Here is a 25,110-nt window from a genome sequence, read left to right as displayed (position 1 = left end):
GTGCCTGCCGGCCGGCGCTACCAGCAGCATGGCCAGAGGAGCCATGGGGTGGCAGGCCGTCGCGGAAGTGGTGCCTGCCGGCCGGCGCTACCAGCAGCATGGCCAGAGGAGCCATGGGGTGGCAGGCCGTCGCGGAAGTGGTGCCTGCCGGCCGGCGCTACCAGCAGCATGGCCAGAGGAGCCATGGGGCGGCAGGCCGTCGCGGAAGTGGTGCCTGCCAGCCGGCGCTGCCAGCATCACGGCCGGAGGAGCCATTGGTGGCAGGCCGTCGCGGAAGTGGTGCCTGCCGGCCGGCGCTGCCAGCATCACGGCCGGAGGAGCCATTGGTGGCAGGCCGTCGCGGAAGTGGTGCCTGCCGGCCGGCGCTGCCAGCATCACGGCCGGAGGAGCCATTGGTGGCAGGCCGTCGCGGAAGTGGTGCCTGCCGGCCGGCGCTGCCAGCAGCATGGCCAGAGGAGCCATGGGGCGGCAGGCCGTCGCGGAAGTGGTGCCTGCCGGCCGGCGCTGACAGCAGCATGGCCAGAGGAGCCATGGGGCGGCAGGCCGTCGCGGAAGTGGTGCCTGCCGGCCGGCGCTACCAGCAGCATGGCCAGAGGAGCCATGGGGCGGCAGGCCGTCGCGGAAGTGGTGCCTGCCGGCCGGCGCTACCAGCAGCATGGCCAGAGGAGCCATGGGGCGGCAGGCCGTCGCGGAAGTGGTGCCTGCCGGCCGGCGCTACCAGCAGCATGGCCAGAGGAGCCATGGGGCGGCAGGCCATCGCGGAAGTGGTGCCTGCCGGCCGGCGCTACCAGCAGCATGGCCAGAGGAGCCATGGGGCGGCAGGCCGTCGCGGAAGCGGTGCCTGCCGGCCGGCGCTGCCAGCAGCATGGCCAGAGGAGCCATGGGGTGGCAGGCCGTCGCGGAAGTGGTGCCTGCCGGCCGGCGCTGCCAGCAGCATGGCCAGAGGAGCCATGGGGTGGCAGGCCATCGCGGAAGTGGTGCCTGCCGGCCGGCGCTGCCAGCAGCATGGCCAGAGGAGCCATGCGGGGGCGGCAGACGCGGCCGGAGGAGCAAGGGGGCCGGCTCCTTGGCTCAGGGCTCGGCGGCCAAGGGCTCCCCAGCCCCCCCGCCTTGCTAATGCGGGGGGAGGTGAAAAGGCCCCTGTGCCTTTAAGGCCACCTGGCTGGCGAGCCCCATATGGAGCGCGCCGAGCGCTGGGAGCAGGCCGGGGGCAGGACGGAAGGTGAGCGGGGGCGTATTCCGGTCAGGGGCGTGGTCAGAGGAGGAGCCAAGGGAGGGGCCTTTTTTATGTTCGCTCCCCCTACACTGAAAACCTGGCTACGCCCCTGCGTAACACGCTGACACCCTCGCTGACTTCCCTCCCAGGAAGAACAATGAGTAATGCCAGCTGCTGCAATGTGAGGGGAGAATGGGGGACCCCGGTATGGGGTGCACAGAACCCCCACTATTCGGGGCAGAGGGAAAGGGAGCTCCATGGGGGGAAGTGGACATGGAGAGAAGGGGGTAACGAGGGTTCATACAGAGCCTCTGCCAGGGGGAGAACGGGGTCCGGGAAGGGGTGAGGAGGAGAACTGGGGGCTCTGCTGTGGGGGACACAGAATTTCTAGTGGGGGGGTGAGACTGGAGGACCCTGGTTTGGGGAAATGGCAGAAAGGGAGGATGGGGTGTACACAGCCCCTGAAGTGGGGGACCGTGGCGTACGGGGAGGGGGCACCCAGAGATCCTGTTGGGGAGTCCCTGAAATGGAGGGGGCTGGGAGCATGGCACCCGGGGGGTGGGCGGAGATGGAGGGTTGCAGGGAGCCCCAGGGGTGTGCAGTGAGAACCCTAGTGGTTAGAGCAGGCAGGCTGGAAGCCAGGACTCCTGGGTTCCGTTCCCAGGTCTGGGGCTCCCGCGCTGTGAGGCCTGGGGGAATGAGGAGGGAAAGCTACAGCCTGGGCCAGAGCCCTTCTGCCCCCGGCCTCCGTTACAGCCACATCCCCAGAGCAGCTGCTCTCTCTCGGGTGCGACAAGGCCCAGGCCCGGCGTGAGACCGGCTGCTCCCACCTGAGCAGCAGGGGTCTGCAGGCCGGACGCAGGCCCCTCGGCAACTCCCCGCTCAGGTTCCTCCCGAGGCAGCGCTCCCGGCAGTCAAGTGGCGCACAAAGGGCTCTTGTTTGCACAGAACAATCCAGCCCAGATAAGCGGGGCAGGTCTGCAGATATGGAGATACGGCTGCCAACGCTGCTGCTCACAAGCCCTGCCCGGCGCCGGGAATTACTGGCTGGCTCGGCTTAGCACGTGTGTGCCAGACGGCGCTGCAGCTCCTGCCACTGCGCCGGAGTCACATTCCAGGGACTAGCCTCCACTCGCCTGCCTGATCCTGACTAAGGCGATTACGGGGCGCGTTGTCTCCGCAGCCCCTAGCAGCACCACGCCCCGTGCAGCGAGCCCTGGCCTCCCCAGGACGGCCCCATCCCCGTAACCTGCTGGGGCAAGCATGGACAACCCCTGCCCCCGCCCAGCGGGAGGGGGGAGCCAAACACAGACCGGGGCCAGAGGGAACGGGGAACGGTCCCCAGCCCGCACCGCACCATCACTGCGCTCCAGCCGCGAAGGCCGGACGACGGCGTGGGAGGCAGGGTCAGTCCCTGCACCACCATGGGCTCCTGTATGACCATGGGCAGGAACCTCAGCCCAGGCCCTGCCCCAAGGGTAACAGCCGGGCCTGCCGCACCGAGACATGGTGAGCAGCGATACGTTCCCGGTGCCGCGCTGCCAGAGACGGTGCGCACACAGGCCTGTAAAGTAACTTAGAAACTCCCTGATCCCCATCTGTCCGAGATCTGCTCCCCCACCCGACCGCGCCGCAGCCTCCCAGCTCCCCGTTCCCCCCCGACTGCGCCGCACCTCACAGCTCCCCATTCCCCCTCAACTGCGCCGCAGCGTCACAGCTCCCCGTTCCCCCGACTGCGCCGCAGCCTCCCAGCTCCCCGTTCCCCCCCGACTGCGCCGCAGCCTCCCAGCTCCCCGTTCCCCCCCGACTGCACCGCAGCGTCACAGCTTCCCGCTCCCCCCGACTGCACCACAGCGTCACAGCTCCCCATTCCCCCTCGACCTCGCCGCAGCCTCCCAGCTTCCCATTCCCCCCGACCGCGCCGCAGCCTCACAGCTCCCCGCTCCCCCCGACTGCGCCGCAGCCTCACAGCTCCCCGTTCCCCCTGCCTGCGCCGCAGCGTCACAGCGCCCCAGTCCCCCTCGACCACGCCGCAGCCTCCCCCCTTCCCATGCCCCCCGACCGTGCCGCAGCCTCACAGCTCCCCGTTCCCCCGACTGCGCCGCAGCCTCACAGCTCCCCGTCCGCCGCAACTGCGCCGCAGCCTCACATCTCCCCGTTCCCCCCGACTGCGCCGCAGCCTCACAGCTCCCCGTTCCCCCACGACTGCGCCGCAGCGTCACAGCTCCCCGTTCCCCCCGACTGCACCGCAGCCTCACAGCTTCCCGCTACCCCCGACTGCGCCACAGCCTCACAGCTCCCCATTCCCCCTGACTGCGCCGCAGCCTCACAGCTCCCCGTTCCCCCCGACTGCACCGCAGCCTCACAGCTTCCCGCTACCCCCGACTGCGCCGCAGCCTCACAGCTCCCCGTTCCCCCGACTGCGCCGCAGCCTCACAGCTCCCCGTCCCCCCCAACTGCGCCGCAGCCTCACAGCTCCCCGTTCCCCCCGACTGCGCCGCAGCCTCACAGCTCCCCATTCCCCCCGACCACGCCGCAGCCTCACAGCTCCCCGTTCCCCCCGACTGCGCCGCAGCCTCACAGCTTCCCGCTACCCCCGACTGCGCCGCAGCCTCACAGCTCCCCAGTCCCCCGACTGCGCCGCAGCCTCACAGCTCCCCGTTCCCCCTCGACTGCGCCGCAGCCTCACAGCTTCCCGCTACCCCCGACTGCGCCGCAGCCTCACAGCTCCCCGGTCCCCCGACTGCGCCGCAGCGTCACAGCTCCCCGTCCCCCCCGACTGCGCCGCAGCCTCACAGCTTCCCATTCCCCCAACTGCGCCGCAGCGTCACAGCTTCCTGCTACCCCCGACTGCGCCGCAGCGTCACAGCTCCCCGTTCCCCCCGACTGCGCCGCAGCCTCACAGCTTCCCGCTACCCCCGACTGCGCCGCAGCCTCACAGCTCCCCGTTCCCCCTGACTGCGCCGCAGCCTCACAGCTCCCCGCTACCCCCGACCGCGCCGCAGCGTCACAGCTCCCCATTCCCCCAACAGACTGAGCCGCAGCCTCACAGCTCCCTGCTCCCAGACTGAGCCACAGCATCACAGCTCCCCACCTGTCCGAGCTCTGCTCTGTAGTTTAGCCCCACCACGGAAGTGCTAATTCCTAGCCTGTCTCTGATCTCCCATCTCTGGGCAAGTTCACCAAGGCGGGGAGGGATAGCTCAGTGGTTTGAGCATTGGCCTGCTAAACCCAGGGTTATGAGCTCAATTCTTGAGGGGGCCATTTAGGGATCTGGGGCAAAAATCTGTCTAGGGATTGGTCCTGCTTTGAGCAGCAGGTTGGACTAGATACCTCCTGAGGTCCCTTCCAACCCTGATATTCTAACTGGGGTGTCCAGGGCAGAGCAGCTGTGGGAATGTTCTTAATGTTTTCTCTGAATACTCTGTGGGTGCCTCAGTTTCCTCTATGCAGTTCTTAGGTGGTGGGATTGGGGGGGTGATTGTTGCAGAGCCCCAGAGGGCAGGCGTTATGGTGTCTGCACAGAGAATGACCGACACTCTGTCCCCTGGTAACTGATGGTCTGGGCCCCTCCCCTGCAAGGTGCCAACTGAAGGTGTTGGAGAACAAGGAGATCAGGTGGCCTCCTGGCCAGGGAAAGAGACAAAGGCCTGGGAAGGGGCTGGGGGGGGTTCAGTTTGGAGCTGGCTGGGGATACAGAGGGAGCCCTTGGAAAGCTGCAGCTGGGTCCATATACTGACCACTCTCCTCCGACGTGGCGGCGTCAAATGCAAGGGGCTGATGCCGAGCTGCTGGGGACAGACACACCTGGTCAGAGGGTGGCCAAGATCCAGATAGGGGCTCGTAACCCAGAGAGACCGAATTGCAGCCCTCCAAACTGGAGTGCTGGGAAAAGACCCAATCCCAGTTTAAACCCCAGGGGTATTGGGGTGTCAAAAGGGCCCGGGCCGCATAAACCTTCCCACATGCAGCCTGCAAGCGCCATCAAGCACAACAGACCCACGGGAGGACCTGAAACTGGAAGGGCCTGGTGTAAGTCCCACCAAGGAAGGGGAGAGATGCTGGGGCATCCATGGGAGCGTTGGTGGATTCAAACTTCCCAAGGTCACTGGCTGAAGAGACCTCGCTCAGTTCGGTCTCGAAGGGGGGAGAGATGTGACGAACTGGGACTGTTCTTAATGTTTCCTCTGAATACTGTGTGGGTGCCTCAGTTTCCCCTATGCAGTTCTTAAGTCTCTAGGTGGTGGGATAGGGGTGATTGTTGCAGAGCCCTAGAGGGCAGGGGTGATGGTGCCTGCACAGAGAATGGCGACACCCTGTCTCCTGGTAACTGATGGTCTGGGCCCCTCCCCTGCAAGGTGCCAACTGAAGGTGTTGGAGAACAGAGATCAGGTGGCCTCGTGCCCCGGGAAAGAGACAAAGGCCTGGGGAGGGGCTGGAGAGTTTCAGTTTGGAGCTGGCTGGGGGTGGGGGGATGCGAAGGCCCAGAACATGGGTCTGGGTTCCCCACCCCCCAAGATGGACCTGGCTGAGGGGTCCGGTTCTCTGTACCTACAAGCTCTGTGTTAGACCCTGTTCCTGTCATGGAATAAACCTCTGTGCTACTGGCTGGCTGAGAGTCACGTCTGACTGCGCAGTGGGGGGGCAGGACGCTCTGGCTTCCCCAGGACCCCGCCTGGGCGACTCGCTGTGGGAAGCACACGGAGGGGCAGAGGATGCTGAATGCTCCAAGGAGAGACCCAGGAGGTGAAGCCGTGTGAGCTTCTTGCCCTGCAGACAGGCTGCTCCAAGGGAGAGGAGGCTCCCCAGAGTCCTGCCTGGCTTTGTGGGGAGCAGTACCAGAGCAGCGCCCGGGGACTTCGTGACAGCAGCGTCCCAGGGCCATGCCAAGCGGCACACACGCCTGCTCTCCAGCACACTCAGTTACACCCAGTGGCCCAGGAGCCATGCGCCTTCCCCCGCTGGACATGTGCTCTGGGCTGTGGGAGCTGTCACGGTGTCTGAGCACTGTCCAGCCACATAGCAGCCCCCTGCCTAGCAGCGGTTCGTTCTCTCTGGCCCTCTCCCCAGGAGGAGCTGCGCAGCGTACGAGCCGGGGCTGGGGCTTTTCTAACTAACCCCTCAGTGCCCTGTGCTGGGGGTCTCGGCCTGCACGGGGCAGCAGTGCCCGTTCTGACCTACTGCATCACATGGGGCAGGGAACCTCCGATGGCAGCGTCTGCACAATCCCGTCGCTGCTCCCTGGGCTAGGGACACCAGGGAGGCCTCCCAGTGACCCCGAACCTGCCACATGCCCGGGCAGCTGTTCCCAAGGGGGAGGGACCTTCACCTTGTTGCTAGACTCAGCTGCCAGCCCTCGGCTCTCACGCTGTCTGCCAGACTACAGAGCCCCCATCACCAGAAACCTCCTCCCGGGTGGGTGGCCCCAGACCACAATAGAGTCACCTCTGGGCCGGGTCCTGGACAAACCAACTAGTGAGCCACTAACGACTCGGACTCTGTCAATCAGTGTTTCCAGGCCTTGACTCCTCCTTGGGGCTCTTTTCTGAACCCTTCCAGTGTGTCCAGTGACCTTTGCTGAGTGTGGCCCCAGTGCTGGTCTCACTGGAGTAGCCCACACAGGCAAATCCACCACCGGCCGCTCCTGGCCACGGCCCTGCTCACCCAGCCCAGAAGTCCCTCTGGGCTGCATGCTGCACAGGGCCTGTGTTCAGCTGCTTTCCCCAGGTCCTTCCCCGAGCCGCTGCTCCCCAGGATACAACCCATCTGGGGAGCGTGACAAGAGTCCTGCACTTAGGAAGGAAGAATCCCAGGCACCGCTATAGACTAGGGACCGACTGGCTAAGCAGCAGTTCTGCAGAAAAGGACCTGGAGATTACAGTGGATGAGAAGCTGGGTATGAGTCAGCAGTGTGCCCTTGATGCCAAGAAGGCCAATGGCATATTGGGCTGTATTAGAAGGAGCATTGCCAGCAGATCGAGGGAAGTGATTATTCCCCTCTATTCAGCACTGGTGAGGCCACACCTGGAGAACTATGTCCAGTTTTGGTCCCCCCACTGCAGAAAGGATGCGGACAAATTGGAGAGTCCAGTGGAGGGCAATGAAAATGATCAGGGGGCTGGAGCACATGACTTATGAGGAGAGGCTGAGGGAACTGGGATTGTTTAGTCTGCAGAGGAAAAGAATGAGGGGGGATTCGATAGAAGCCTTCAACTACCAAAGAGGATGGAGCTCGGCTGTTCTCAGTGGTGGCAGGTGACAGAACAAGAAGCAATGGTCTCAAGTTGCAGTGGGGGAGGTCTAGGTTAGATATTAGGAAACACTATTTCACTAGGAGGGTGGTGAAGCACTGGAATGGGTTCCCTAGGGAGGTGGTGGAATCTCCTTCCTTAGAGGTTTTTGAGGCCCGGCTTGACAAAGCCCTGGCTGGGATGATTTAGTTGGGATTGGTCCTGCTTTGAGCAGGGGGTTGGACTAGATACCTCCTGAGGTCCCTTCCAACCCTGAGATTCTATGATTCTATGACTGAGACCATGGCAGCACTTTACCCTGGGCCCTGCCCCTCCCTCGGGCAGCACGGCCGTATCCCAGGGCCAAAGTGCCAGGTGCAGCAGGAGACGAGTCTGCCTCCCTCCACTGACAGCAGCAGATCCCCATCACTGCCAGTCGGGCGGTTTCTGTCCTACGCTCTGGCCTAAATCCGAGTTGTGCCAGGCCCATGGCTTCCTAGCTGCCTTGGGCTCCCGGCTGGGAGCTGCTCAGGATCGCCAGACTCCTGAAGATCCATTGGGCTGTCTGCTCCTTCATCCCACCCAGGTCCCTGAGGGCATCCCTGGACCCTCGTCCTGGTGGATTGCCACAAGCTCGTACCGTCTCCTCCATGGCAGATCCCAGGGAGCAGCCCCTTGGCCTGCAGTGCCTGCGCTCCTCCCGAAGCCTGCCAGGATGACCAGCGCTCACTGCAGCTGAGCCCAGCAAGGCTGAGCAGGCAGCGGAAGGGGAATGACAGACATCCTGGCTACTTCTGTGCTGAGGCAGAGCTCTGGGCAACACTAGCCCTATCATGGCATCCGGCAGTGCCCAAAACTCCCATGTTGGGGGACTCTGGATGCCGCACGGCCTCCACAAGGATCTCCCTGGTCCTCTGGGGGCCAGCAGCCTGCCTCCCACCTGTGCCTGGGACATGCCCACAGCCCTGTGATCAGCGGCACTCTGGGGGAGCCAGCAACGGGCTGCTGGCTGTGGCAAGAAGCAGGAGCCCATCTCTCCCCGTGCCTAGAGCCCAGCGCACGACACCTCTCAGCACAACTCTCTGCCCCGTGCCAAGCAGCAGGCAAGGAGCAGAGCTGGAAAGGAAATACCACCAGGTCACGATACCACCCGGCTACAGACCGAGGTTACTGCGTCTGCAGCTCACAGGAAAGGCTCAGAGACGGGCAGAGAGCCATTTGAGCCTGCTGGAGCAGGGACTGCTCAGCATGGCTGGATACAGATGGGCCAGCAAAGGTGGATCGCAGGCTCCTGTTTGCCCTCTCACAACACAAGGACGAGGGGATCCTGCAAGACTGAAAGGCAGCACATTGAAAACGGATCCCACAGCAGCCAATTAACCTGTGGAACTCACTGGCACAGGCCCCAGCTAGCCAGGTGCTTACGTGGTCCCTATCCCACGCTCAGCGGGAACTGACGGACAGGCCGGCAGACCCCCGCAGCGCACTGGAGCCTGCCGGGAAGACGTGGGTCCCAAGCAGGGGCTGGGGGTTCCACCCGACTGCACTAGCAGCAGCCACCCCTGGCCCCCTGCATGCCCACAGCTCCGCCAGCCTTGGGGGGCAGAGCCCTGGGAGGCAGGTGCTTTGCCTCACTGCCAGCATGGCCTGGGCTCGAGGCTCTGCTCACCCTCGGCAGGTGCCAGCGAAAAGAGGAGGAGGAATTCAGCTGTAACAGGCACTAATCCCCACGGCTGCTCTTCATCCAACACATTCCTCACGGGCTCTAATGTTCCACGGCTAAAGAGCCACCAGGAACCGGCCCAGGCAGGACGGGGCCCCAGCCCCTCCCGGTTGCCCTCGAACACAGCACCCTGGGGAGGGCAGGAGGCACAGCCAACGGGTCCTGTCCAGTCCTCCCCAAGCCACACAACCTGCCCCCAAAGCTCAGGTTTCACTCACCAGTCCCGCCCCAGGAGAGCTGCAGTGACATGCAGGCCACAGTGAGCTAACACCCCCAAGGGGAGAGGCAGGACCCCGCAGCCCAGTGCTGGCCTGAGGCTCCCCATCCCGAGGAGGCTACCAGCAGGGATTAGCACTGGCACCCAGCCGCCCCCAGGCCCCGCTGTGCCACACGCCGGTGCCTGGCCCAGAGAGGGGCCAGCCTGCCCTGACCCCCACACCCTGCCTCGGCACCCAGAGCAGACAGGGCACCGTGCAGGGCCTGCAAGGAGTCCCAGGAGACATGCAGCCCTTCCGCCTCCACTGAGACGTACGAACACAGCCCCCTGAGACCCACTCCCTTCCTGACCCATGGGCACCTGCCAGCCCCCCCGCTCCTGCCCCACCCCACTGGCACTTTCCAATCCCCAGGCCCTGAATACCAAATGGGAGAGGCCTGCTTCCACAGCGGAGACTGGGGCAGAGCTGGGGGAAATCCCGACCCAGCCCAGCGCTAACCGGCGCAGCGGGGGGCAAAGGCTCTGAACCAGGGGAGCAGCCGGCCCCTGCCCACCTCTCTCCTCCCCAGTGGGAAGGCACTTTGCAATGCACATCTATGGAAATCAGCCCGGGCAGCGCTCCCTGCAACACAACCCGAGCCCTGGCCAGAGACCAGGTGCAGTCAGGAGACCCCCCCGCCCTGGAACCAGCAGCAGGAAGGGCCCCCGCCAACAGCTGGAAAGGTGCAATCCAAGGCAGCTGTCGGGGGTGCCCCAGAGGCAGGGCTGGTCACCCTAGGAGCGCCCAATGCTGGGAGACGGCGCTGCAGACCACCCCACTTCTACAGCCGGCTGCTGCCTACCCCAGGTAGCTGGGATCCCGCTCCACGGGCTGGCTTCCCCCCCCGGCGCCCTGCACAGCTTGGGCCCTGCCCCTCCCAGCCCACACTGCCTCACCCAGCCTTTGGGCCTCTTGCTCTCTCCTGGGATGCCATGCTCTGCGCATGCCTCAGGCACGGCAGGGCCCCTGCCTGCAAACCAACCCCTCCTGCCCAGCCACGGCCAGGCCAGGCAGCTCTGTCTTCCCGCCCGTCTCCATGGTGAGAATTGAGGCATCTCCAGGCGCATTAGCCCACCTGCTCAGCACCCCCAGACTGTCCTGTGTCAGACAGAGATCTTCTCAGCACCCGACTGCAGCAGCACCATTCAAACATCCCTGCCCCTCTGCAAAGCAACTGGCTCCTGGGGGTGGAGCCTGCCCCGCTCCACAAGACCGAGCGCCGAGCCGGCACACCCGGGCGGGGGCGGGGGCCTGCAGAATGGCTGCCTGAAGCACAGAGAGCACCTGGGCATGGAGCAGCCTTCCCAAGGTGCTGGCAGAGGTCCATGCCAGGCAGACGGCTAGCAGGTGAGGGGGGGCTGCTAGCACTGCCCTGCCTCTGGACCCACTAGCTGCAATGGGCTGGCCCCTCAGCAGCGAGACATCTCCTGCGGGAGCCTATGGGGCAGGTGACAGGGTTTCTGATCACCCCATTGCCAGGCCTCGTGCCCAGCCTGTCACCACCTCCCTGTCACTCTCAGCTCGCCCCAGGGCCAGGGGAGGTACCACACCAGGAGCCGACAGCCATTACCTGGCACCGCAGGGGGGGAGGGATAGCTCAGTGGTTTGAGCATTGGCCTGCTAAACCCAGGGTTGTGAGCTCAATCCTTGAGGGGGCCACTTAGGGAGCTGGGGCAAAAATTGGTCCTGCTAGTGAAGGCAGGGGGCTGGACTCAATGACCTTTCAAGGTCCCTTCCAGTTCTAGGAGATTGGTATATCTCCAATTATTACCTTATTACCTTACCTTAGGGCATGAAGTCGGTGGGGGAAATCCGCCCAGTGAGCAGCATAGTCCGGACCCTCCCCAGCCCCCACTAGTGTCTCTGCCCCAGGCACAGGGACCCCAGAGTCCAGCTTCGCGACCCCTGGGCTCTGGTGGGCATCGTCCCCCCTGCCAGACACTTCTCCTCAGCAGCGGCTGAGCCCCAAAGGATGGGGGAGGCCCATGCTGCCCATGGAGGCTGCCGGCCCCAGCATGTGCAGCTTGGTTCCAGATGGAGCACTGGAAGCTGGGAGCTGTAGTTCCCACGTGCCTGGCCACAGGGCCCAGCTGGACCACATCTGGCCCTGGGCTCACACGGTGGCCTGCTCTGACCAGAGTAACTGTCCCCAACCAGCCTCCTTCCCTCAGGCAGAACGGAGGGGTCAGGCAATAGCTCCCTGCTACACGCCCCCTCCCCCGGGACACAGCGCACCCCTCTGCCCTGGCGCGAGGAGTCCCTTGTCCAGCTCTGGCTGTGCAGCATGTCTCCAGCGCCCCGGCTCCGCTGGCACGCACAGAGCTGCAGCAAATCGCACAGGCAGCAGCCCCAGCACAGCTCACAGTGCCCTCCTCTTCCCCAACAACTGGAGAGGTGCCGAGCCCCCCAGGGCAGGGGAGCGCCTGCCCCCCACTCACCCCACAGCATGGCCTCCCGCGCAGGGATCCCGGGCACCCAGCCTCACAGGCGTCGCTTCTCAGCAAGTTGCTTCTTACTTAATGCAGAGGCTGCCGGGGCGTCTGCCCACCTCCGGGAGAGCCCTGGAAGGAGGAGCAGGCGACACAGCTGGGCAGCCGGGGGCCCCTCAGCCAGGAGTGGGAGCTGCCATCCCACCCCCACAGGCCGGGACTGCTGCTGCCCGTTTCCTGGGGCAGAGCTCAGCTCTGCCGGGCCAGCCCAGTGCCAGAGCTGGACCTGGGTGCAAAGGCACCAGCTGCTCTGTCCTGTCCCAGAGAGCGCTGCCCAGCAGGCTCCGAGCCCGCACTCCTGCCTCACGCGGGAGGCTTTTATACTCGTGTGAAAGGAAAAAGCAGCCGCGGCCAGACTTTGTTTCAGCAAGTCTGTAACAGGCGCGTTCCCCAAACAAGGCTGCCAGTGCCAAGTCTCTGTAACTGCTCCTTCGAGCCCCGCGCGGCTGCAGCAAGCACTCCCGCTGGGCACAGCCGGCCTGCGGCTGGGCGGGGAGCCTGGCTCGCAGCACAAAGGAGGCCAATGTCCAGCACTGGGGGGGGGGAGAGGAGGAAAAGGAGCAGCAGAGGAGTAACCAGGTCCGAGTGGGAGGCACTCATCTACCGTGGCAAGGGGGCCACGAGAGTCAGGGCAAGGGGGCGAGCTTGGGGAGGGGCTGGGGATCCGGCCCGAACACACCCAGCATTGGCTGGCGGGAGAGGCTGGATCCGGCCCGAACGCACCCAGCATTGGCTGGCGGGAGAGGCTGGATCCGGCCCGAACACACCCAGCATTGGCTGGCGGGAGAGGCTGGATCTGGCCCCACGGGGGGGCTGGGGATCCGGCCCGAACGCACCCAGCGCTGGCAGGTGGGAGGAGAGGCTGGATCTGGCCCCACAGGGGGGCTGGGGATCCGGCCCGAGCGCACCTAGCGCTGGCAGGTGGGAGGAGAGGCAGGATCTGGCCCCACAGGGGGGCTGGGGATCCGGCCCGAACGCACCCAGCGCTGGCAGGTGGGAGGAGAGGCAGGATCTGGCCCCACAGGGGGGCTGGGGATCCGGCCCGAACGCACCCAGCGCTGGCAGGTGGGAGAGGCTGGATCTGGCCCCGCAGTGGGGCTGGGGATCTGGCCCGAACACACCCAGCATTAGCTGGCGGGAGAGGCAGGATCTGGCCCCATGGGGGGGCTGGGCATCTGGCCCGAACACACCCAGCATTGGCAGGTGGGAGGAGAGGCTGGATCTGGCCCCACAGGGGGGCTGGGGATCCGGCCCGAACACACCCAGCATTGGCAGGTGGGAGGAGAGGCAGGATCTGGCCCCGCAGAGGGGCTGGGGATCCGGCCTGAGTGCACCCAGCGCTGGCAGGTGGGAGGAGACGCAGGATCTGGCCCCATGGGGGGGCTGGGCATCCGGCCCGAACACGCCCAGCATTGGCAGGTGGGAGGAGAGGCAGGATCTGGCCCCGCAGCGGGGCTGGGGATCCGGCCCGAGCGCACCCAGCGCTGGCAGGTGGGAGGAGACGCAGGATCTGTCCCATGGGGGGGCTGGGCATCCGGCCCGAAGACGCCCAGCATTGGCAGGTGGGAGGAGAGGCTGGATCTGGCCCCACAGGGGGGCTGGGGATCCGGCCCGAACACACCCAGCATTGGCAGGTGGGAGGAGAGGCAGGATCTGGCCCCGCAGCGGGGCTGGGGATCCGGCCCGAGCGCACCCAGCGCTGGCAGGTGGGAGGAGACGCAGGATCTGGCCCCATGGGGGGGCTGGGCATCCGGCCCGAACACGCCCAGCATTGGCAGGTGGGAGGAGAGGCAGGATCTGGCCCCACAGGGGGGCTGGGGATCCGGCCCGAGCGCACCCAGCGCTGGCAGGTGGGAGAAGAGGCAGGATCTGGCCCCGCAGCGGGGCTGGGGATCTGGCCCGAACACACCCAGCGCTGGCAAGTGGGAGGAGAGGCAGGATCTGGCCCCGCAGCGGGGCTGGGGATCTGGCCCGAACACACCCAGCGCTGGCAGGTGGGAGGAGAGGCAGGATCTGGCCCCACAGGAGGGATGGGCATCTGGCCTGAACACACCCAGCATGGGGAGGCAGGCCCAGCTCTGGCCCTGCAGGAATTCCACAGGAGCCGAACGGAGAACCTGGCAAATCTCGCCAAGTGGCAGGCCTGGAAAGGCAGCAGCAGCTCCTCGGAGAATGCTCACTGGCCAAAAGGGTGCCAGAGCAGGACTCCAGACTGGGTCACCCTGCCTTCCATCTCCCCTGCAAGAGGGCCCTTCCCAGAGCAGGTCCCACTGCCCAGACACTGTGCCCCACGGGCAGTGGAGAGAAGACAGCCCCTCCCTCCTGGTGCTCTCAGCCAGCCAAAGGGAAAGGCGGCAGTTGAGCACACGCCATAGAATATCAGGGTTGGAAGGGACCTCAGGAGGCATCTAGTCCAACCCCCTGCTCAGCCTGTGGAATTCCTTGCCAGAAGATGTGAAGGCCAGGACTGTAACAGGGTTCAAAAAAGAACTCATGGAGGACAGGTCCATCAATGGCTATTAGCCAGGATGTGCAGGGATGGTGTCCCTAGCCTCTGTTTGCCAGAAGCTGAGAATGGGCGACAGGGGATGGATCACTTGATGATTCCCTCTTCTGTTCATTCCCTCTGGGGCACATGGCATTGGCCACTGTCGGAAGACAGGATACTGGGCTACATGGACCTTTGGTCTGACCCAGCCTGGCTGCTCTTATCATAGAATATCAGGGTTGGAAGGGACCTCAGGAGGTATCTAGTCCAACCCCCTGCTCAAAGCAGGACCAACCGCAACTAAATCATCCCAGCCAGGGCTTTGTCAAGCCTGACCTTAAAAACCTCTAAGGAAGGAGATTCCACCACCTCCCTAGGGAACCCATTCCAGTGCTTCACCACCCTCCTAGTGAAAAAGTTTTTCCTAATATCCAACCTAAACCTCCCCCTCTGCAACTTGAGACCATTACTCCTTGTTCTGTCATCAGGTACCACTGAGAACAGTCTAGATCCATCCTCTTTGGAACCCCCTTTCAGGTAGTTGAAAGCAGCTATCAAATCCCCCCTCATTCTTCTCTTCTGCAGACTAAACAATCCCAGTTCCCTCAGCCTCTCCTCATAAGTCATGTGCTCCAGCCCCCTAATCATTTTTGTTGCCCTCCGCTGGACTCTCTCCAATTTATCCACATCCTTCTTGTAGTGTGGGGCCCAAAACTGGACACAATTCTCCAGATGAGGCCTCACCAATGTCGAATAGAGGGGAATGATCACGTCCCTCGATCTGCTGGCAATGCCTCTACTTATACAGCCCAAAATGCTGTTGGCCTTCTTGGCAACAAGGGCACACTGTTGACTCATCTCCAGCTTCTCATCCACTGTAACCCCTAGGTCCTTTTCTGCAGAACTGCTGCTTAGCCAGTAGGTCCCCAGTGAATGGGATTCTTCCATCCTAAGTGCAGGACTCTGCACTTGTCCTTGAATCGCATCAGATTTCTTTTGGCCCAATCCTCCAATTTGCCTAGGTCACTCTGGACCCTATCCCTGCCCTCCCCTGCTCCCCCACCAGGAGAGCTGTACAGGAACCCGCGTGATGCCACAGGAGTTCCCCCCGCTGGCCTGTTCGGTATCTGATACAACATCCTGCAGCAGGGAGTTGCACAGGTAGCTGGAATCGCAGGCAGGTCTGAGTCTCCAAGCTTGAGCTTTTGCAATTCCTTTCCCATGCTGCACTGACAAAGCGCTGGGCCTTCCCACCCGCCAAAGGAGCACCACGTCCATCCAGTGTGCAGCTATGCTCCCTCCGAGCAGCGCCAACGAGTCACACGGCCATCTCTGCCTGGCAAGGAGACTGCATCCCGTATGGGCGCACAAGGACCAAGCCCCGGTTACACACGCGTCTGTCCCCTGCCAGATGGACTCGGCTGTGTTGCCTGGCTAAGTGCCAAGTGGCCACCCCAGGAAACTCCAAGTACAGAGCACGCAGCTCAACTAGTGAGCAGCCACCGGCTACCAGGAGCACGTCGCACCCAGCCTCCATTCGCTGCACTCGTGCCCCCCAGAATAGCAAGTCCAGGCCTCGATCCTTATTCTCCAGGTTATCTGAGAGGGTCCACAGCTCGGCTCTGTCCAGCGCATGGGCAGGGGACGGAGCTTGCTCAGGAGCCAGTCCCAGCCTGGAGCGAACCACACAGACCAACCTAGAGCTCCCCGCCTTCCGCTTCCCATGCCGGGCGCACTCCTCCGACCTGCCCTCTCTCCTACACAGAGAGCACAGGGTCTAAAAAGCTTCCCCCCTACGCCCATACTTACAGGAGAGGGGGCTATCCCAGAAAGCCGGGATTCTGGAGCCCCCAGTGCGACCCTGTGGCCTTCCCGGGATTGGCTGCGGGGGCTTGATGGATTTTGCGTAACAAAGAAGTTTGGGGGGACGATCCCAGGCTGTAAGGAGCTACCTGGGGAACCAAGGTTTGCTGGGGGCTCTTCCCTCGAGCAGACCCGGCCAAGCTCCAGGTCGGAGAGACGGTGAGCATTTCTAAGAGGGAGGGAAGGGAGCTGCTTACCAAGGGCTGCAGATGAGCCTCTATTGCTGGCAATGTTTAAATCAGGCTTGGCTGCTTTTCTAAAAGCCCTGCTCTAGTCCAGCCGGGATTGAACGCAGGGCAGCCCTGGGGCCGAGGTCAGACTACAGGATCACAGGCCCCAGAACTGGGGAGAGACGGAGGACAAGCCGCCCACGGCAGACACTAGGCATGATGTTTGCTCAGACACCCTGGTGCGGAGAGCTGTGTACAGATGTGAATAGCTCGGGGCAGAGAAAGTGCTGCAGCCTTCTGGCCTGAAGCACCCGCTCAGGAACCTCACAAAATACCTCCCAGCGAAGGGGGCACAAGGATGGTCCCTGGGTAGGGGGCTGCTGTATTTTCTGTATCAGTCAGTCCAGAGCTCCTGGGCACAAGGCGCTCGCAGTCCCAGCCTGACACTGCTGAGCCGGTGCAGTTTGCTCTACGTCCCATACGGGAAGCCCCCGGAGGAGCTCTGGGCGCCAACGCCGCGAGGGCCCCGGAGAGCCGGCACTGGCTGGTGAGCAGGCACCACTCCGCTCCTCGTGGCGGGAAGGGCTGCCCAGCCCAGCACTGGGCCCTCCCCCCCACTCCTCCTTCGCCCAAACGCCAGGGACTCCAGAGCTCTCAAGCCCAATCCCAATCCCATGCTCAGTCAGCCCCCCGGCCGGCTCCCACCCATCTCCCAGGAGCTCTGGGATCCAGGGACCAGAGCCAAGTGCAGAGTCTCAGGGAGTTTCTCCAGAGCCCCCCAGAGGGGCTGTCCGCTCAAAAGCCCCGGAGCAGAGGTCTGTGCGTGCAGCCGCCATCCTCCCTGGGGCTCCAGCCCCTCCTGCAGCCACCACGCCTGATCTGCTGCTCCCAGCCGCTCCCCCTCGCTAAGGCAGCCAGCGGAGCAGGCAGGGACTCCCCACTCCTACTCACGCCTTCCCCTGTGAATCGTCACCACAAGACTCGCGTCCTCCCCACCCAAACTGTCCAGCCAAGGGGCCTCCTGGCGAACCCAGCAAGACCCTGAAGGCCCCTGAAGTGGAGAAGAGTCCCCCTGCAGCCCATGCCAGCGGGAGGGGTGTCCTCGTGGAGAGACCCCCAGGCCACCCCACCCCTTCGTGTATCTGCAGCAAAGGCACTGGCAGCTGCTCCCTGCTCTAGCCACCATCCCTCATGGTTAGAGGGGAAGGACTCAGAAGGTTAACAACACAGCCCCACAGCAGGCCTGGGAGGGCAGGAGGCAGAGCGAAGAAGCCTAGCTGGGCACCCCTCCCCTACAGAACGAGGCAGCTCAGCTGGGAATGGGGATAGTGCGAGGTAGGGCCATGACAGGTGGGACTCACCAGCCCCCCAGGGCACTGTCTGCACAGCAGCGCCCATCTGCCTAGCTCAGGGGCCAAGAGCCATGACAGCCGCAGACCCAAAGACAGGCCTGGGCTGCAGTTCCACTGCCCGGGGGACCTGAGCTAAGCTGGGTGGGGTCCGTCTGCACCCACCCCCATTGGACTGCAGCAGGGACAGAGCAGAGACGGGCGCCCCTCGAACTGCTGGGAGCCGAGGGAGCCATCCAAGCACCCGCACCCTGGAGCAGGGGGTTTGCACCCTGCTTCCCCGTGGCGCCTGCGCGGGCAGAAGCCGCGACAGAAGGAAACGGACTGAGGTGCCACCCAGAGGGCTGTGCCGGGAGCTGCTCCAGCCCAGCGGCAGGGAGGAGACTGACAGGTGCCAGCCAGGAAGGATCATTACGGCAATGAAATCCCTCTGCCTTTGGCAGCCTGCTTGAAGCACTCCAGTGACCCCGAAGAGCCTGAAAGGGGGCTGGGCACCCGGCCCCCTGAGGGCAGTGGGGCTAATTGCTCTAACAGGCAGGGGCGCACTGAGCATGCTCAGCACAGACCGCCCCAGCAGCCAACGGCGGCTCAGACAGGCTGTACCATGGGGGCACCAAGGCCAGGCCCTTCCCCCTCCCAGCCCGGCCTTCCTGGCTGCCACACAAAGCGACCCGACACCGCGGGAGCCGTCCTAATGAGAGCCCGAGCTGCGGGAGGAGCAATCCCCAGTCTGGCGCGGCCCCAGCCTCACACTCTGCGGGGGGGAACACGGCACGGCCAACGCTGTCCCCACGCAGCTCCGGGAGCCCTCGCACCTGTGCCCTCAGCACTGCCAGCGCCCCACGGCTACCCCCATCCCCCTGCCACCCCCCACACACTGCCAGCGCTTCCGGAGCCCTCGCCCCTTCGCCCCCACAGCACTGCTGGTACCCGGGACCCTGGCCCCAGCGCTATCCCCATCCCCCCACACACAGTCACTCCCCCCACAGCTGGCATCACCCCCGCCACATGGCCAGCACCTAAGCCCAGCAGGCAGGGCTGCAGAGAACACACTCATCTTCTTCCCCGCAGCAGTGACCCCCTAGGCCCTGCAGACAGGTGCAGCAGCAGGACACCAGCTCTGGGGCCTGCGGAACAGGCCGCGTCCAGCACATCCACAAGGGAGAGGAATCGGGCTGGACAAGTGCCCCATACATCACTCAATCGCTCCCAGCATTACGCAGCCACCCAGCGTGGGACACAGCACACGCCCCCAGGCTGGCCATTAGCCCCCCAGGCCTGCAAGGGGCCACCAGCGACACGAATCAGCAACTCTCAGCAGAGCCCAGGGACTTTCGAGCACAGCAAACACATGTCATGGGCTAGCCAACTCCTCAGCAGAGCAGGGCTGGAAGAGCAGGGGGCTGCAAGTCAGGAGTGAGGAGCACTGCAGTCGGACAGAGGAGCTCGGGGCTGGAAGGATGGGACTCTGACAGAGCTGAGGAGATACCTGGCTCGGAGGTGCACCTTGCAGCCCTGAACCATCCCCCCCACCCCCGCATCCATGGCTGTCAGCCTGCCAAGGGAGGTCTCTGAAGCAGAGAGAACAGCTGAAGTACCCGGGGGTGGGGTCTACCCAACATCATTGTCCTACGTCAAACCAAATGTCTGGGGCTTCCCGCACACTCCCTGCACCCCAGCAAGGGAGACACCTCTGCCAGGGCGCGGCGTCTGGACAGACTCACCTGCACAGTGACTGCCAGCTCTGCTGGAGCTCAGGACAGGCAGCACAGAGAAGGGACTGATCCACCCAGCACCATTCCACCAGTCACTGAAATACAGAAAGGACAGTAAGGGGTTAACAGCAGTGCCCATCCCCACTTCACTGCCTCCCCCAGCCCGCCCCCCCTTCTCTCCAGGTGACACCAACCCCAACCCTCCGGGAGCAAGCGCCAACCGGAACAAAGTGGCTCCGGTCCCAATTGTATGGTATAATCACTCCCCAAAGCACACTGGGAGAAGACTCGCAGACCCAGAGTGGACAGGGCATTAGACACGGGATCAATACCCTCAAGGGGACTCTGGCTCCAATCCAGCCCCAGGGCATGAGGAACAGCTGGCTCGGGGGGGCAGGGAATGGGGACACCAGCTCCAGTCCTGCCCCAAAGCAGGGCCCTGGCTAGCTCAGGGGAGGAGTAAGGAATGGACACAGAGAATGTCATGTCTAGAGCACCAGTTCCAAAGGGATCCAGGCATTCCCAGTTTCCAGGCTTGATTGCTGAGACTTATTACAGAGGTTCTCGGAAAGCCACTCGTTAGGGCTGCGTGCTGAAATGGGCTTCAAATCCCTGTTTCTGGCCCTGCTCCATTCGCCCCTTGACCCAAACACCCGTCACTCACATTCGAAGGCCAGAAGGGACCCGTTTGCCCAGAGAACCTCACCGGGGCTGGTAAAGGAATGGCCACCCCGCGATTCCAGCATCCAACCCAGCACTGCTGTGTGTGCTTGAGTGGGCCTGGTGGGAGGGGCTGGCGAAGGGCGCAAGGCAGGCTGATGCTCCTGAGGCGGCCGAGTTCAGGCTGTGCTGGTGGAAAGGGGAAGCCTCTGGCTGGGCCAGGGGTAGACCCGCATTCATCTCCTTGCACGTGTGGGTACGAGTCAGGCATGCCGTGTGTGCCACAAACCGAACTGCTTCACACCCGCGCGCCCGCATGTGCACTGCGCCTAACGATGCAGCTGGACAGCCTCAGAAAGCTCCCGCTGGTGCAGAACACCGCAGCCTGCCTGCTCAGCAGCGTAGGGCTGGCTCCACTCCGCATCTTCTCCCCACTGAACAGAGGCTCATTCAAGGTCTTTGCCCTGATTTGCAAAGCCCTCCATGGGGCTGGCCCTAGCTCCGAGAGCCCTTGTGACAAAGTGGGAATTTTCTATAATTTTTTCCTGAAACCAGCATGTGCCTTGGTTTCCCCTACACTTTGCGTGGCTGCGTGTGTGTGGAGGGGGAGAGATACCATCTGGATGGAATGAAGAGTCATTAAGGATCTGGTTGAAACCACCCCAGGTCACCAAGGGGGTCAGCTAGACAATGGAGCAGCAGCTACTCAAGGATTTCCCTGCCGAGGGCAGAGATCCCAGCTGAAGAACAAAGGCCTGAGGTGTGAGCCTTGGCTTCTGCCAGAAGCACTCTCACCTGGGACCTAAGGAAGGAAAGACAGAGAGCCTGAAAATGGGGTTCCTGGCAGCTTGGCTGGTGCGCAGGGCTGACCAGCATGGACTCGGCTTTACCCTTAGGTCTGCATGCTGACCTAAGGACGGCCGATGCCATACGCCAGGTGAACCCACCTGGTTTGAGTGTCACTGTAAACATGCTAAGGTGCAGCGGTCCCTGCGGAGCGGGTGAGTCTCTGCCAGGAGTCTGGCTCAGTTGCTCTCACTGGGCAGGGCTCACGGGGTGCAGGGGGGCTGGTGCCCCAGAGGTTCAGTTTCAGCAGGTGGTGAGACCTGCCCTGGAGGCTGAGTGAGACCCCTGGGGCTCTGGCACACTGAAGGGGTTCCTCCATCAGACTGAGGTGTTGCCCCGATCCTGTGGGTACATGACACCCCTTCCCTCCACAACCCCAAGCTCACACCACAGCTCAGTTCTGACAGAATAATTCAACTGTCGCCCAACTGGAGAAGACTCCCAAGTGCAGGAGACAACTTGCTAGGAACTGGCCCTAGCCTCAGGAACTCTCTGCCACAAGGGAAGCGAGACCCATAGCCGCACCGCACGGCTCTCAGACTCAGCTTCCTCTCGAGCCAGGTTAAAGGCAAATAGCCCTGGTACCCACTGAAGCCATCTCTCTGCCGGGCAAGGCAGGCAGAGGGATTGTTGCGGTTCTATTTTTAACTCCTAGGGCGGTGCTCAGACTGCGAGGGGACGATACAATTAGCTGAGGCAGAATGGAGCAGCAGGAGACAGCGCTGTGTTCGCAGCAGCGTGGAACGGCTGGAGAGAAAGTGACAGTGATCAGGCAAGAGACACTCAGGGCACAGACACCGGGGAAGGGAGACAAAGCTGGCAGCGAGTTGATGGGCAGGGGAGACGCGAGCGGTCCTGGAGATGCCAGGTGGGGGAGAGGAGTCCCGAGGAGGAGGAGGGGTTGGGTTCTCGGGAGAGGTGGCTGGACACCTCAGGGCAGAGAGGCAGAGGCCCAGCTCAGAGAGATCTGAGAAGCCCCAGTGGACCGGTGGTGATGGAAACACTGGGGCAAACGAGGTCTCCAAGAGGACAAACCTGAGTGACGCCGACAGGCCTGGGGGAGAGGGGTGGGCGGCCCAGCTGGGGACGGGCGAGCCAGCGAGCAGACAGGCATGGAACTGAGCAGGCAGGAAGAGGAGGGAGCAGAGATTTACAGCCTGGAGGAGGGCGCCAAGGAGGGCTGAACCAGCTTGGAGGGGAGCAGGCAGGGAGCTGGAGGAGACGCAGCCCAGGCCCAGAGAGTGGGAGGAAGCCGGGCGCAGAGCGGCAGGAGGGGACCCGGTCAGGGGTTACAGGCTGACCAGGCACGTGGGAGCAGGAGGAGGAGGAAGAAGCAAGTTCTTGGGTAGTGACAAGTTTGTTTCCTTTACAGCTGGCCAGGGCCGGGGAAGTGGGGGCTCAGCATGGAGCAGGGGCTGGAGGCAAGAGAGCCACTGAGGACGGAGGAGTGAAGCTGCATAGGCTGGGGACGGAGACGATGCTGGGGCAGTACCAGGATGCTCCCTGGCGGCTGCGCAGGAGCCCCAGCTATGCAAAGCAGCGTCCAGGTTTGGGGGGTGATCTCCCCTCTGCACCCTGGGGAATTCCCTGCCCCTCGAGGGTACTAGGCTAGACTCACCTCCTCCCAGGAGGACTGCAGCACGGCCCTGGCCAGGGGATCCTTCTCGGCAGAGGCTGCAGGGAGAGGGGGAGGAAGGGAGAGTTTGTTCCTCTTCCTGGAGGGAATGAACATGCTTCTAAAGTTACGCAAGAGCCCCATCCCATGGGGAGCCGCCTCCCAGCCAGGCAGCAGCACCTGGCCACCCCCAGCCCCATCCCATGGGGAGCCGCCTCCCAGCCAGGCAGCAGCACCTGGCCACCCCCAGCCCAGGGGAATCCACTCCCTGGGGCCGAGCCCAGGGCTCTTCACTCCAGGGGGGCTCGGCGTCACTAACCCTGTGACTGCAAGAGGGACACCAGCTCCCACACAGGGCAGACGCCGGCCTGAGGGCAGGCCCCCATCAAGCTGCTACCCTGCCCGCACTCCAGCCGGCCTGGGGAAAGTGAGGCAGGGGACCTGGCAGGGTTCTCCTTCCCTTCTCTTCCTTCCCAGCCCCCTCCCCACCTCGCTGGGTTCTGCGCCCCCCTGGCCTGGGGGCTGCCTTGCCAGCAGGGCTGCTCCTGGCACGGAATTAGCACTACCGACCATGCGGACCGGGCAGCTCCCGCGGGGCCAGCCGGGGGCACCTGCACTGCTCTGCCCCCGTCCTCCCAACCTCCCTGCCCCACCATTCCCTCCGTATCCCCCCTCGCCTGCCCACAGGCCCTCTTCGTCACGCACGCCCCTTAGACTGCTGGCCCCCCCACCTGGCCCCCACACACCCAGCCATCCCCCACACCCCCCGGGCCATTCCCCTGGCTCAGCCAGCCCAGCCACCCCCCTGCCGCATCCCCCCGCTCAGCCAGCCCATCCCCCACAGCCACCCCCTGCCCCAGCCCCCCTCAGCCAGCCCATCCCCCCCAGACTCCTGCCCCATCCCCCCAGCCACCCCCCTGCCGCATCCCCCCGCTCAGCCAGCCCATCCCCCACAGCCACCCCCTGCCCCAGCCCCCCTCAGCCAGCCCATCCCCCCAGCCCCCCCTCAGCCAGCCCATCCCCCCCAGCCCTCCCCTGCCCCAGCCCCCCCTCAGCCAGCCCATCCCCCCAGCCACTCCCTGCCCCAGCTCCCCTCAGCCAGCCCATCCCCCCAGCCCCCCCCCTGCCCCAGCCCCCTGCTCAGCCAGACCATCCCCCCCCCCCCCCCCGCCCCAGCCCCCCCCTCAGCCAGCCCACCCCCCCCAGACTCCTGCCCCATCCCCCCAGCCACCCCCTGCCCCATCCCCCCCTCAGCCAGCCCATCCCCCCAGCCACCCCCTGCCCCATCCCCCCCCTCAGCCCGCCCATCCCCCCCAGCCACCCCCTGCCCCATCCCCCCCCCTCCGCCCGCCCATCCCCCCCCCCCACCCCCTGCCCCATCCGCCCCCTCCGCCAGCCCCTCCCCCCCAGCCACCCCCTGCCCCATCCCCCCCCTCAGCCAGCCCATCCCCCCAGCCACCCCCTGCCCCAGCCCCCTGCTCAGCCAGCCCATCCCCCCCAGACTCCTGCCCCATCCCCCCAGCCACCCCCTGCCCCATCCCCCCCCTCAGCCAGCCCATCCCCCCAGCCACCCCCTGCCCCATCCCCCCTCAGCCAGCCCATCCCCCCAGCCACCCCCTGCCCCATCCCCCCTCAGCCAGCCCATCCCCCCAGCCACCCCCTGCCCCATCCCCCCTCAGCCAGCCCATCCCCCACAGCTACCCCCTGCCCTAGCCCCCCTCAGCCAGCCCACCCCCCCCAGACTCCTGCCCCATCCCCCCAGCCACCCCCTGCCCCATCCCCCCCCTCAGCCAGCCCATCCCCCCAGCCACCCCCTGCCCCATCCCCCCCCTCAGCCAGCCCATCCCCCCCAGCCACCCCCTGCCCCATCCCCCCCCTCAGCCAGCCCATCCCCCCCAGCCACCCCCTGCCCCATCCCCCCCCTCAGCCAGCCCATCCCCCCCAGCCACCCCCTGCCCCATCCCCCCCCTCAGCCAGCCCGCGCCCCCCGGCTCCACTCTCCCTGCCCCCCCCCGGGCTGCGCGCTCCGGGCTCCCGCGAGGGCATCGGGGCCGCGCTTCCCGCGCGTGGAGCTCGCTCCAGCCCCAGCCTACCTGAGGCGGCTCCTCCTCCGCGCGCCCGGGGATGAGCGGGGCCTGCGCGCGTCCGCGGCAGGGGGCGGGGCCAGCGGAGGAGCGAGGGTGCGCGCTCCCGAGCGTCCCAAGCGCTGAAACTTTCCACGTGTCAGGAATATGCGCGTGCCCGCCCGCCCAAAGAGACCCCCCGCCTGCCCCACACAGAGACCCCGCTCCCTGCACCGAGACCCCCACCCCACACACTGGGACCAGCCCCCCAGCCTGCCCCACACAGAGACCCCGCCCCCTGCACCGAGACCCCCCACCCCACACACTGGGACCAGCCCCCCAGCCTGCCCCACACAGAGACCCCGCCCCCTGCACCGAGACCCCCACCCCACACACTGGGACCAGCCCCCCAGCCTGCCCCACACA

The 25,110-nt window shown here is 64.8% G+C and overlaps 1 protein-coding gene across 5 annotated transcripts in view; it reads right to left on the bottom strand.

The window, feature by feature from the left end:
- Window positions 1-24,782, bottom strand: part of SLC4A2 (solute carrier family 4 member 2) — a 78,254-nt gene extending 53,472 nt beyond the window's left edge. For 2 of the 5 annotated variants that reach the window (XM_045004273.1, XM_045004279.1), the window contains exons 1-3: window positions 22,941-23,284; window positions 22,625-22,680; window positions 19,510-19,595 (exon numbers count right to left, since the gene is read on the bottom strand). The gene's annotated coding sequence lies outside the window, so the exon portion shown is untranslated. Of the gene's footprint in view, window positions 1-11,864; window positions 11,988-19,509; window positions 19,596-22,624; window positions 22,681-22,940; window positions 23,290-24,714 lie in introns of those variants that run through there. The other 3 variants (XM_045004275.1, XM_045004274.1, XM_045004277.1) reach the window with 3 other exon arrangements.
- Window positions 24,783-25,110: the final 328 nt, after the last annotated feature.

Source organism: Mauremys mutica, chromosome 2, assembly GCF_020497125.1.
Source record: "Mauremys mutica isolate MM-2020 ecotype Southern chromosome 2, ASM2049712v1, whole genome shotgun sequence".
Classification (NCBI taxonomy): domain Eukaryota; kingdom Metazoa; phylum Chordata; order Testudines; family Geoemydidae; genus Mauremys; species Mauremys mutica.
Note: the sequence above shows the minus strand (reverse complement) of the source record. Positions and strands in the feature narration are given on the sequence as shown.